Below are 8,042 nucleotides of genomic sequence, written 5' to 3' on the forward strand. Positions count from 1 at the left end.
ACAGTTTTTTGTGGGCTGTTTAGATCAGAAAACATGTGATTCAACAAGCCAATCAGATTTGGCTTAGGGGGTCTTAAAGAGATAGGCGCTAAAACGGAGCGTTTCAGACAGACGGTGAATGCAGGTATATTCAGACAGACAGTAGGAGAAAAATAATGTGTTTTTTGAACATTAAAGCATGTAAACATGTTCTAATAGAAACCCAGAATACAAGTATGAACCTGAAAATGAGCACGATATGTCCCCTTTAAATAAGAGAAAATAATTACAAGATCCTTATCTCTCCAATACGAGATAAAAGATCTCATATTTATGAGATAATACGGTAACACTTCATTTTACAGGTCCACGAAATTTCATGGTAATTAGGTGATAATTAGAAAGTTTGAAATTTCTTTGAAATTACAGCCAAATTAGCCCAATATTTACCTCAAAATATTATTGAAAATTAATTAATTAAATTAAAGGTTTGGCTGTCTTGACTTGACTCTGGACTTTTATTATTATTATTTTATATCTATTATAAAAATTATTTAATAATTATTTCCCAATAAGCAGTAATAAAGAGCTGGTAATTTATTTAATACATTTCCCAGGAAAAGAATACAAAGTTAATTGATATGCTTTATTTCCATGTCTGCTGATAAATAGATGATAATTAGCAAATAACTTCTTTGAAATTTCTTAAAAAACTCCCTGAATCATTACATTTATCATTAATTATTCAATTTCTTTGGGAATTACAGCAAAATTACCCCAATATTTACCTCAAAATGTATCGAACATTACTTAATGAAATGATTCAGGGAGTTTTTTAAGTAATTTCAAATTGGTTATTTGCTAATTATTATCTATTTATTAGCAGACATGGAAATAAAACATATCAATTAACTTCTTTTCCTGCAAATATATTAAATAAATTACCATCTATTTATTACTCCTTATTGGGAAATAATCGAATATAATTATTAAATAATGTTTATAATAGATATAAAATAATAATCCAGAGTCAGACAGCCAAACATTTAATTTAATTAAGTCATTTTTGATCAATTTTGAGGTAAATATTGGGGTAATTTGGCAGTAATTCCAAAGAAATTTCAAATACGTTACTTGCTAATTATCACCTAATTACCAAGAAATTTGTGGACCTGTAAAATGAAGTGTTACCAGTTATACTTATAATCTCTATCTCATAATTACCAGATAAAGACTATATAATTGTGTAGCATTTTCAAGTATTATCCCGAGATCAACACATAATTTTGAGATTAAATCACATTTAAATAATCAAATTAAGTGTGATGAATTGTTCTAGTGTCATGTATCAATATTAGTTGTTAGTTTCTAATTTTGTAAAATTTTTGTACATTTTGTAAATTTGTGATACATCCCTATGATCACGCTAATCATCAAATCAATAAATGATAACACTGAATTATGACCCATATTACTGAGTGGCTTTTGTCGTATGGGTGAGTGGGTGCAGATTCCAGGTTTTCTCATCAACATCGATAATAAATCCCATCATACTGTGACAGATATCCCCTCAAACATCACCGACCTCTTCAGAGAACAAACCCCAAGATAAATACAGTATGTACAAAAATGGCAATTAGAATAATAAATACAGAAGGACATTGTTTTAAAGCCCTGGTTGGTAACATGACTGCATCCTAAGGCATGAGACACAGTGACTGCTCTGTTCATTTAGTGTTCGTTAAACAGTGGTGGCCCAGAACAGCAAACATCTGCTAGATTTTAGTCCAGTTCTTCGTTGTAACACAAGCATGTTTAAATCTTCACAAGAAAATGATGGTGCAAATAACATCCCTTCATCAGACAAACTTACCGTGTCCTGATGGTGGCACTAGAGGAAATGGGGTCATTTAAATCAAAAGATGTTTGTTTTGTCGTAATACTCACAAAAAAAAGTCATGTTTAAAGGGACAGTTCATCCCAAAATCAAACATACATATTTCCACTCTTATTTGTAGTGCTATTTATCAATCTAGATAGTTTTTGTGTGAGTTGCCGAGTTCAGTGGTGCTAGGTGAGTTAGCAGCACCGGTTATCTACGCGGTAATATACGGAGAACAAAACGTGCCAAAATAAAAAATAAATGAATGAATGAATTAAATAAATGACTCGATAAATAAATAAATGACTCGATAAATAAATAAATGTCATCAAATGTAGCAAAAATAATGTTAAAAATAAATGTAGCCCTTAATTTATTGATCAAATGTGACATAAATTGATATTTCTGTTTTAAGAAATTGAATTGTATTAATTCCCTTATTTATTTATTAATGTATTATTATTTATTTTTACTTATTTTTGCATTTTTTTAACTTATTTTTTTATTTATTTTTTATTTATTTATTTATTTATTCATTTTAGTACTTATTTTTTATTTATTTTTAAATGTATTTATTTATGCACGATTTTCCCTTTGCATTTCACCTCTTATTTATTTCTATATTCTTTTCTTTAAACATTTCTTTTTACATTTCTGCCTCGTTATGCAAATGAGGTGGCATAGTGATACGGTTGGCGAGTGTAGTTTGATAGGTAGAAAGAAAATAGTTCCTACATGAAACTGCTCACAACAAGGTCTGTGGATTATCGGATTATTATTAACCGGCTCATGATTTCTGGAAAGAGACATTGCTCTACCACTGATATCTCCAACATTCGGTAACTCAAACCAAAAGTATCTAAATTGATAAATAGCACTACAGGTAAGAGGGGAAATATGTATTTTTGATTTTTGGGGGGAACTGTCCCTTTAAGTAATTCTTCCTTTTAAACTCTTTAATATTAATATCGGTATAGGCCTCAATAAGCAGCGTTTTAACTACAAACTCATCGAATGGTAATATTCTTTGCAAATTACAAGATGGGGAAAAGGACGTCCAGGCGTGTGCAAAGTAATAAGAATACCAAAAAAAGGACCCTTTTGTTTAATACTGTTTAATAATACCGGAGACCATTTATTTCTATAGTATTGCTGTAATACAGCTTCCTGCCGCCAGTGGCAGCATTGAACACACAGCAGCACTTGTGAGAAAGGCAGAAACCCTGCAGCGTTTTGAGTCATTTGTCCCACATCAGGTTTTATTATGAGTGAGTGAAAGGTGATTGAAAAGGTGTTGCAGGAGATAACCATGCAGCGCTGTGATACACAGTGAGCTGGTCCTGGATCGATGCTAAATTAGTCTCTGTAATCCATATAAAGGTCACTGTAATGGCGGATTATGTAACTGAAGCAAATTGTCTGCAAGTTTCAGATTAGAGTGGAATAAATATAAACCGACGTTTGCCTGGAGGGAGGGGACATGAATAAACATGTCCCCTTTAATTTTAAATCTTACTTAATTCCTTATCATCCCTTTGACGCGGCGGCTAAACGAAGCTAAAGAACAAGCTCCTTTTCACCGGAGGAAACAGAGGAGGCAGTTATGAAAACACAATGCAGTACACCCAATCCCCCCCCAGAAGGCCGGCCGCTGTAAGGTGACACCATTCACAACCGCCCAGGATGGAGAATACACTGCTGCTCTGTGGAAGAACTCTTTGTTTGGGACTATCGGCATCAATCAGACGAAGTTCAGTGTTGGAGACACACAATCAGATCTTGGCCGTGGAGAACACTCAGCTCTGATTGATCAGAGGGTATTAGTTTCAAATGTCAGCAGTGATTTACTTACTCATTTCAGCCGCAGCTCCTCCAAACTGTAACAGTGTCAACGCAACAAGCGGTAAAAATATTATGATTGTGATTTCATCATTTTAACGATTTTGGCGGGTCCGAAATTAATGTTTTGTTTATCTCTGTGGAAGAAATCTGATGTTTGGTTCCCACTTCTAACCAGGCTTGTGTGCCAATAGTAAAACAACGTTGGTATCTCTGGAAAAATAAAATGGATAAATGGCTGGAGAACGCGAAATCTAGGGGGTTAAATGTTATCAATAGGACCTTTAACCAAGAACCAAGATGGTGATGGCCAAACACCAAGATGGTGACGGCCAAAAACCAAGATGTTGATGGCCAAAAACCAAGATGTTGATGGCCAAAAACCAAGATGTTGACGGCCAAAAACCTAGATGGTGACGGCCAAAAACCAAGATGATGTTGACGGCCAAACACCAAGATGGCTGAAGATGGCTGAAGTCGAGGCTTCAAAACGTCAGTCCACAAACCAATGGGTGACGTCACGGTGACTATGTTCACTTCTCATATCTATATCAGTCTAAGCAACACAATGGTTCACTATAAAGAGTGCCAAATAATGAATAAACAACACTCGATAAAGTGATCTGGCATACAGCCATAGTGTGAAGTGAAAACCACACGGTTTCCTGGATCCCCGTAGATGCAAAAAAATCCCTCTCTAAATATCCTTCTCAAATGGCTTGACTGCGTGGCTGTAAAAACACAAGACCACGGTGCTTCAATGGTTCACGTCACAGTTTGATCTGTCAGTCTGTCAGTCACTGTAACACAACAGTCACGCTCATATAGCGAGTCATTGCTCGTGATACTCTGTCATTGCAATGACTGTCAGTCACACACACAACTCAGTCACACTGTGGGAAAGAGAAACAGCGATGTGAACCATTGAAGCGCCATGGTCTTGTGTTTTTACAGTCACGCAGTCAAAACATTTGAGAACGACATTTAGAGACGGATTTTTTTTTTTGCATCTATGAGGATCCAGGAAGCCGTGTGGTTTTCACTTCCCACTATGGCTGTACGCCACATCATAATATCCAGCATTGTTTATTCACATTTTGGCTCTCTTTATAGTGAATAATTGTGTTGCATAGACTGATATAGATATGAGAAGTGAACATCCATTGGTCAGCCATTGGTTTGTGGACTTCGTGACTGTGTGGTGACCGTGTTGTGTTGCAATGACTGACAGCAGTAAGTGTAAACCGCAGCAGACAGACGTCTCACTTTGAAGTGCTCAGACTGCTCATACAGAAACCACAGTCTGCTCTCCAGACCCACAGCAGCTAGCGACATGCTCGCAATGGGCTTCCTGTATGCGCTCTGCAGGAACTGGAACTGGCGGCTGCTACAGATAGAACCAACTTCCTACGTGACGATCGATAAACTAGACTTCAAAATGTTTCTGAATGTATAATTCACTTTGCTTTGGGAACCATGGACTCTCTTCAGAGCCTCCTTAAACATCGTCCAGTTCAGACCAAAGATTCACAAAGAGTTGAAACTTGCGACATTGTGAAACCTGCCACTTTAGGGGCCGTACACATGCCGCGTCTTTTGCACGCTCAAATCCATTGTTGTCAATGTAGACGCGCGGCAGGCACACGCAAACACAAGAGCAACGCCGCGACGCACAAGCGTTGCCAAGCGCTGTGACGGCTGCGTCCCGAGGTTGAAAACATTTCAGCTTTTGGAACGCTACAATCACAGCCGGCAGATATCTTTTCTTTCTTCTGTAAATATCAGTCTACGCCAAATATATACGGAGAAGTTAATCATCTTAGTGCAGGGCTACCAGCTTTACCATCTGTCCCACGGACTATTTTACTTGCTTCAACCTTTCTGTCCGAAGACGCCACAACATCCAGTTGGAAGGTCAGCCAGACTGACACACAGAGAAATCGAGCACTAATGTTACTGAGAGGGATTTACAGTTCTGGAAATCCAACTATCTTTGTTTTGATTGTGTTTAGTTCAGTCAGTGAGGCTGCTAAATTACCGCAACTTCATCGACATCCTCATCACAGCACGGAGGTTTTGGTTGCTTAGTAGTCTATGCAACTAGACAGGACCGCTCTGTGTCTGGCCACGGAATTACCAAAAGTGAGTTTGGCATGCTTCCTAAGCACTGACATGACTGCAATCTGGCTGGTTCACGAGCCCGCGGTACCCTCTTGTGTGCACACAGTATAGAGGTAAAGAGATCAAATCCAACGCTCTGTGAAGAGAAAGTACAATAAAACATCAGTAAAATATCGCATCCGGCTTGAGTCGAGTCATTTCACACCGCTGCAACTTTTCCCTCCAACGCTCTGAAACGTTTTTGTCTCGTCGCAAATGTTGAGTGCACTGCTGTCTGCCACAGTGACACCGACATCAGCTTTTAAACACTACAATGTAAAATACAGGAATGACATTTAAAAAAGAAACATGAAACGCAACTGTCAACAGTGAAAGAAGCAGGCCTGCATTTGAAACAGGTTTCCCCTGTTTTTATATGTTTGCAAACGACACTTCCTCGTGCTTATCTGTTGTCCTGATTAAATCTGCTCTTCCTCCTCAGCAGTGTAAACATGGAGTTGCACAATCTCCCTGCAGCGACGTGCAGCTCACGGATCCAAAATGCAGCCGTCTCAGAATGAACTTCCATGTTCATCAAAACGAAGGAACGCTTCACCACGCGCAAACGTCAACATGGACAATACACAGGCATTGTTACACTTAATTAAAGTGCAACCGATGCAACGTGTAGGACTTCTAACCACAGCTAATTTGCAGACATTTATACAAAAATAGGAATTCTGTCTTGTTGGACCGCAGGAGTGCACGAGACTATCACGTGAGAACCTGTCTGTGGTTACGAGGCCCTGACGGAGAGGTAGAATCTTCATGCAGCAGCATGTCAATGACAAAAAAATAATCAGCAGGCTTTTCAACAAGTAGCATGCAGAACCAGTCTGTAACAGAGCATGTGACCGGCTACGTGTTCGTGCTGAGAGAAACACGCTGCGCTCCGGGGAGGATGAAGAGTTGCAGCTTCTTTCTGAGATAGTGAAAGATAGTGACAGTTCAGGTTATTTGGCAATGATTTATGTAGGTAATATTCAGGATTTCTGCCCTCCACACAAGCAAAGCAAAGCTGTTTCAACATACTTTTTAAGGAAATGTTTCCCCCTATCAATTTTTTTTTTTTTTAAGTTAGTGGCCATTCGGGCTCCTGAGCAACACTGATGTCCTCTTGGAATATGTGTTAGTGTTGCAACTGTAGTGTCTTTATGTTGTCTGCTGTCCGACCCGTAGACAGTATATATATATATATATATATATATATATATAGATGGACGACACGTCTCTATACTTCATCATACTGTACAAAAGTGAAGCCAAAATATCCCGAAAAACGGGCGCTGCCATCTTGCACATTTGGAACCAGAGTCTACACAGTAGTTACAAAGAAGGGCAAGAAGTGAAAGTCAATCGTTCGTTTCATTTGTGACGTCAGCGCCCAGCAGCAGTGCTACGCTTCTGCCTTTTTGGACTGAAAGCGACTACTGGACGCCGGTAAAACATCCGCCTCCCGACGTTCCTACTCTACGTACAATACCGAGGACTACTTCACTCAGAGCGGCTGTCAATCATGACGTCACACCCCCTTTTTATAGCATCAAATAACTAATTAAAACCAAATGTATCAGAAAAATCTTTTGGAAAAATGTATTTGACGTGTACATGGAGGAGGCGGGACTTAAGACCTATACTGCAGCCAGCCACCAGGGGGCGATCCAGATGTTTAGGCTTCACTTTTGGGGAGCTGTCATGTCGTCCATGTTTATATACAGTCTTTGGTCTGACTACACAGCAACCGAAAATTCCCCAAATAACTGTTGACGTTTTCTAGTTAATCTGGGAGGAGTTCTGGGGAGTTGAGGTCATTAATGTGCATTTTATCTTCATCATCTTTCAGGGAGTGTACCGTTATCACGCAGCTGCTTTGAGATTTATTTTGGCCCAATACTATGAATTTAATTTTTTTAATACCTGACATCACGGCAAAGAAATGAGTCTCCGCGGAGATGTCTCTGCATGTGTCGGACAGATGGATACTTCAGCAGATAGTGGACTGAAGGAATGTGTGAAAACTGCTGATATCAACCATCCTCCAGCAGGCTGCTGAGTATCAGGCTCCTCAGAACAACAGAAGCACCGGCCTCGGATCAGTTTCCCCCTCTTGTATTATTAAGAGATATTTAAGAAGGTTAGTGGTTTCTAGACGGGGTTCAATACTGACTCTGCAGCTCAACTG

This window comes from Sebastes umbrosus, chromosome 22 (assembly GCF_015220745.1).
Source record: "Sebastes umbrosus isolate fSebUmb1 chromosome 22, fSebUmb1.pri, whole genome shotgun sequence".
Taxonomy (NCBI): Eukaryota; Metazoa; Chordata; class Actinopteri; order Perciformes; family Sebastidae; genus Sebastes; species Sebastes umbrosus.